The sequence below is a fragment of the Miscanthus floridulus genome, chromosome 7 (assembly GCF_019320115.1).
Source record: "Miscanthus floridulus cultivar M001 chromosome 7, ASM1932011v1, whole genome shotgun sequence".
NCBI lineage: Eukaryota > Viridiplantae > Streptophyta > Magnoliopsida > Poales > Poaceae > Miscanthus > Miscanthus floridulus.
In genome coordinates, this window is record NC_089586.1 from 129,453,222 (window position 1) to 129,460,061 (window position 6,840).

Sequence of the window (6,840 nt, forward strand, 5' to 3'; positions counted from 1 at the left end):
TGAAAGCAGTGTCTGGCCGAGAGCTAGTCCTAATATGCGTCTTTGCCAGCGATCAACACAAACCCTCGGTATGCTATGCGGGGTTGGAACAAGCCGACGATGGCCCATTTAGTCCGACCCTAGGGGCTGATCTACGAACTGCTCCACCCAACCTTGAGGTTATGGAGCTTGAAGAGGACCTAGCAGCGGAGTCCGACCCTCCCAATGACTGGAGAACACTTTACCTCGACTACCTCCTCCACAACATACTACCAACAGACAAGACGGAAGCCCGACGGCTCGCGCGACGCGCCAAGTCCTTTGTTCTTATAGAGGGCAAACTCTACAAACAGAGTCACATCGGTATTCTACAACTCTATATCCCTGGTGAACAGGGGAAGCTCCTGCTGGGTGACATCCATGGTGAAATATGCGGTCATCATGCCGCACCAAGAACCTTGGATGGAAATGCATTCCGACAAGGCTTTTACTGGCCCACCGTAGTAGCCGACACTGAGCAAATTGTATGCACCTGCGAAGGGTGTTAGTACTACGCTCGGCAAACACACCTCCTGGCCCAGGCACTCCAAATGATCCCCATCACGTGGCCCTTCGCGGTCTGGGGGCTCGACCTAGTTGGGCCACTCAAAAAGGTGCTCGGGGGCTTCACCCACCTGCTTGTCACCATAGACAAGTTCACAAAATGGATTGAAGCTCGACCAATATCCACGATCAAATCCAAGCAAGCTATGCTATTCTTCCTTGACATCATCCATCGCTTTGGAGTACTGAACTTCATCATCATAGACAACGGCACGTAGTTCACCGGTAGGAAATTTGTTCGATTCTATGATGAACAACACATCCGGATCGATTAGGCAGCCGTCGCACACCCCCGGACGAATGGGTAGGTCGAGCACGCAAACGGCATGCTCCTTCAAGGCCTCAAACCTAGAATTTTCAACCAGTTGAATAAGTTCGGCGTGCGCTGGCTCGCTGAGCTCCCGGCCATGCTCTGGAGCCTAAGGACAACTCCGGGCCACCGGCTACACACCTTTCTTCATGGTCTATGGTTCTGAGGCCGTTCTCCTAATGGACCTCGACTATGGAGCACCAAGAATCAGAGCATACGACGAACAGGGGGCCGAGGCATCTCACCAAGATGCCATGGACCAGCTAGATGAAGCCCGCGACATTGCCCTCCTCCGTTTAGCTAAGTACTAGCAGGCATTGCGACGGTACCACAACCGATGGGTATGGGGTCGAGCCTTCAACGTCGGGGACCTCATCCTCCGCCTTGTGTAGAGCAACAAGGACCACCACAAACTCTCCCCACCCTAGGAAGGGCCCTACGTCATTACAGAAGTACTTCACCCGGGCGCCTACAGGTTGAAAACCATCAACGGCGAGGTCTTCACCAACGCCTGGAACATTAAGCAGCTACATTGTTTTTACCCTTAAAATAAGCGTATACTCTTCCTTATCAGTTTTTGTCATTACAAAACCTCGATCCTTAGTGACTTCCGACTCCTGCAAATCATGAGGGGTCAGACCTCACTCGGGGGCTGACATGAGTAATACAAGTATTACGCTTGCAAAAACCTCCTGTGTTATATTTGCAAACATTCTCTAAGTTTTCCATTCTTCTCATAAACAAGTCCTAAGGGCTAAGATTTTGGGAACAAATTCTGAATACAACTGGTAGGACTGTGGGAGACCTACGCCCCAACGGCTGCAACCTCTTTGCTCACCAGCTCAATCAGAATTAGTTCGCCCACATTCCTAGTTTCTTATGACTTAGACCGTGAGAAGGGTCGGAGGGCACTAAAACCGTTTCTACAAAAAAGAGAGATAAAAAATTGCTTGCCATAAGCAAAAGATGAAAATTTGTTCATTTTTTGCACAAAATTCGCCACTTACTGTAACACCCCGGGTGTTTAAATACTAAAACCTAACATGTCATCATATGCAAAGCATTTGGTATTTGGTGAAAACTTTGAGATGCACACACTAAAACAAGTTTATATTTATGTGGTAAGTATTGCTTGGTATTGTTTGAATCAAATTTGAAACCTTTGTATTGATTTGAAATTCCGAAAACCCTGATTTTCAATATTTAAACCCTACCCTAAAAATCCATTTCAAAATCGAAGCACATTTTGGGGTTGAGCATTAAAGCAAAAGTGTAGAGCTTGACAAGTTATACAAAGTTTGTTTTTGAAAATTTTCAAGTTGTTTAGTAAAATTTGAAGTTATTTGAAAAGGCGAAATTCCTTAAATGTCCCCTATTGGAATTCAAAAGATCATTTCAAAATGTAGACCAAATTTGGGGGTGGTTATAAAATCAAAGTTGTAGAACTTTTGATTTTGAGCAACTTTTGTTTTTGAGCAACTTTTGTTTTTGGAGATTTTTGAGTTGTTATGAAAAATTGAGAGTAATTTGTGAATTTTGGCGAATGGCAATTTTGTAATTTCTGTGAACAGTGTTCACCGCCTAAGCTACATTGCCGATGATCCTTCGGCTTGCTTCCAGTTGCGCGCGTGGCCGTCTGGGCGTCGCGCTGGCGAGGGAAATGGCTTTGCCGTGGCTTCCTTGCGCTTCCTGGCCATCCTTTATAACTTGAGTCGCCGTTGTCATTGCCGTTTCCTCCTCTATTTTCCCGTCGCCTTGCTCATCTCCGGCGAGCTCCCATCGTCGAACCAGCGCCTGTGCCATCACAACGTAGCGCTCAATAGCTCTACCTTATCCCTGCATGCCTAGCCCACCCACCAATTTAGTTTGATTTCGCTGGAAAACTGCTGTGCGCGCTCTTCTTCCTCGCGGCCGGCAGCGTCCCCGTCGCGAGCGCTTCGCCGTGGCCAGAGCTCCACAGTGCGCCTCTACCCCTGCTGAGTCTTACTTCAGCTTTGCCATGATGCTGTGGTACTCTATGACCCATTGTTTTCTCATTTTGACCACCACAGCCACCGGAGCATCGCAACCGACGACGGTCTGCTCCACCGTGCTTGCTCGGAACGTCGACCCACCTCTCCGTTGCTCCTCCGGCCTTGTGCTCTACTCAGTCGCGTTTGGGGTGAGCTGCTGATGCTTCCTGGGCCATCTGTTTAAGCTTTACAGGTCTCACATCGCCAGCGTAGCGTAGCCGCGCTGTCGTGGCCGCCATGGTCGGCGTAGTGCTCGGTCTAGTCCGTAGCTAGTCCAGCTTGTGCCCTAGATCGATGCGCCTAGTCGAGGGTAGTGTTTTGGTACTTTGGTCATCACCGTTGGTCTCGCCGTCGACGAGATATCATCGGTCAGAGTAGTCGCCGGTGTGGTCAAACGCGCGAGGTTAGGGATGACAGGTGGGGTCGGGATGTCAGTGACTGCGTAGTTCAAAATGAATTTCTGTTTTTCATATTTGAATGAATAGTGTCTATTTTTGTTATTTTTGTGTAGATTTATTTAGAGCTCCAAAAATTATGAAAATTTTTGTGTGACTCCTCTGTGATGCATATTATTTAAGAAAAATATGAAATATTGTTTTTTAGTACTTTTTGAATGTGATAAAAAGTACTCAATTTATTAATAAATGGATTTCCATGATTTTTTTAGGCTTATTTAATTATCCAAAAATTATGAAATTTGTTTTACCACTTACTTATCATGTAGTGAACATTTACTAAAATTTTGAGCTCAATTAGAATAAGTTGATTTATTTCATAATTTTGAATTAAATAATTAATTTGTAAAAGCAAATAGTAACCTTTAATGATTTAGGTTTTGTTTAAAATTTTGGATTGAGTGATGACCTTGGGTCATTTGTTGATACTGATCCTTGGCAATTGATGTATGTGTTATGAAAAAGATTTAGTTTATTTGACTTACAATTGTACCATGAAGGAAAGTTGTATTCAAATTGTTAATTTTTGCATCCATCATCGAGCATCATGTTTCGTATTCTGCATCATGTTAAACATGGCATTGTTATTACGTGTAGTGAACACAGGTGAACACGTGGTAGTTAATCAAGTGGTTGAGGAGGTTAATCTATCTGTTGAGGTCGGATTCAATACTTGTGAAATGTCATAGAAACCAGACTTTTCCGTCAACGAAGGCAAGCCCTGGATGCATACAACCCTACCTTGTGTTTTACAAATTAATTTCACTTTTGCTTTCCGTTACTGCATTAAGTGATTAGGAGTTAAGTAAGAGTCTAATTGGTGCATTACCACACTTGTTATTCCATATTTACCATATTACCAGTTTTAAATTCGTATATACCTAGTTTTGCTTAGCTATGCGTAGAACAATGAAAGTCGGGTGATTACCTGCCACCTGCAAGTTTTTAATGGAACCTTGGTTACTTATGTTATCATGCAATATAAGAATGAGAAGTAATAAATTTTGACCGGACAGACTCGGTGTGTGTGAGCCACAAGACATGGAGGTCTTATGAGCGAGTTCTTTCCGTCTGTGTCGGTTAAGGTCCGTACCGTTGTTGAACTGTGTGCGGTGAGACTTTGTAGTACTAACCACATACTCTGGTAAGCCTTAACTTGGCGATTCTATTATAAGAATGGCTACTCATGCACTAGGAGTGGAGAGATGGCGAGAGTAGCGTGTACCCACATGGCCATGGGCTAGAATGGGGGAGTACTGTATTCTCGGGTGGCGCGGACCTATTCTTGTTTTAGAGGATTCGAGAGTAGGTTGGTATATGTAGGTCAGGGACTTACATATGTCGTGTGGTCTAGAATTCCCAGCTGGGTTTATAATCGGTTCGAATCGTCGTTGCTCCTTGGTTATGGAGACTCACTTCTCTGTTCATCATCGTAGTATTAATAACTGAAACTCGATTAAGGCTTATGAAGGTGTTGGATATGAAGTTTCATGATCTCAACACGGATTGTGTCATCTTTGTATATGATTTTATGAAGTTTAACTGTTGAAATAAGAATTTTGTTAAAGAGTTTTTTTCGCAAAAATGACTTTGATTATTGCTAAAACCATACCTTGAATCCCTGAGCCTGCATTCCTGAGTTTATCAGTTTATATTTCGGTTAAGTCTTGTTGAGTACTTTTGTACTCAGTGTTCGTTGACCCTTGTTGCAGGTGAGCCTCATGAGCAGATCTATTTTGGATCGTGTTGCATGACGGTTGTTCCTTGTGATGACGATGAGAAATAAATGTGTGGCCCTTGGGCAGGGCAGTTTCATTGTGTGTTTTGTATTATATTATAATGCCACTCCACTATTTCATTTTGTAATAATCATCGAACTTAATTGTGAGGTTTGAAACCACTGTTTTGTAAATTATGTTATTGTAAGTCTTCCGCTATTTTTACTCTGGTGTAAATATTTGAATAAATGTTGTAATACTGCAATAACTCTGTAATGTGATCCTGCTCAGAAATCGTGGATGATTCGGGGTTCCGTGAGGACACCCGACAGTCTTCGTAAGTTACCGGAAACCTATGCATAGATGTCAAAGGTCATCGGACAGTGACAGGTGCATGTGGGCCCTATAATTTAGGAGGTTCTGCCATAGAATGGTATCAGAGCGATCATTGCAAGGTTTTTGTTGTATTGTTTTACAAAAACTTCAAAATGATTTGGATGACTAAATTTAACTTGTTAATTTGGTCCAAATTGCTTCTGGCTTATCTTATTTCTTTCTCACCATTCCGTATTTGATTAAAAAGGTTTTGTGTGGTGGAGTAGTTATTTTACTATGCCCTATATAAAAAAATAAATGTTGTTTATGTGCATTATAAACTTTGATGTTTTTGTTCGTAAGAACGATTCATGCATCATGATTAATTCACTCGTTACTTCCTTCACCTCTTAGTCTAGAGTTGAGTAGTGAGTCTGGTTTGAGTAATGTAATCCATCATAGCTGCTCTTTAGACTTTGATCAAATGGTCTTACTTGGATTAAATTGGCTTCCTATAGTATGGCTCGTGCCAAGATGATGCCCCGTAAGTCCACTGGACCCAAAGGAGTTCCTCGTCACCAACTTGCCCCTAGGAATGACAGTGCTAGCAGTAGCAGCTCTAGGCCTGATTCCCAGGCAGAGATACAGAGGATTTCTACAGAGTTAGCATAAGCTACTAGAGATAGGGCTTTGGATGCTATATAGGTAGAAGAATTACATGATCAATTGAGGTGTCTCACCACCGCTCATAGGAACTACAAAAGCATGTTAGTTCATATGGTGGAGGGAAAGAATGAAGCTTGGCATAGGGAAAATGTAGCTAGAGCTAGAACTCATGAGCTAGAATTCTATGTAGAAGATTTAGAAGAACATAATACTTATCTGCATGAGGAAGTTTATAGGCTTAGCAACCTTCTAAATCCAAATCATGAGCCCCAAGCTGATGCCATGGACCCCAGTGTCATCTTTGCCGATGATAATGAGTCAGAAGAGGAAGAAGAAGAAGACCTTGAAGAATTAGTAATGATCGATGAAAGTGATAATGAAGGCGGTAATATTTCCGGAATGGATACCGAGCCTGAAGTTTGAAGTAATCAAGGACAGGAGTAGAATTGTATAATAGTTAGTTTTAGTTAAGTTATGTAGTCTTGTTTTGGTACTTACAGGTTCTGGTGTTTATATTAGTAAACCCTATGTAATGTGTTTGGAGTAAGCTTTTGTGCAATTCAATAAAGGCTTGTGAATAAAGTTTGGTTTGTTATGAGCAGATGCGTCGTACGCGGGGTTCGTATATTCCTGGAACTTCACAAGATGAGGATGGTATTCCATATCTGCCACCAGTTCCAACAAATCTGGCAGATGCTATAACCGCACTTGTCAATGTGATGGCCGAAAATTCTCATTTGCTTCATGAGATAGCTCAGAGTAATCAGAATTAGATGCACAGA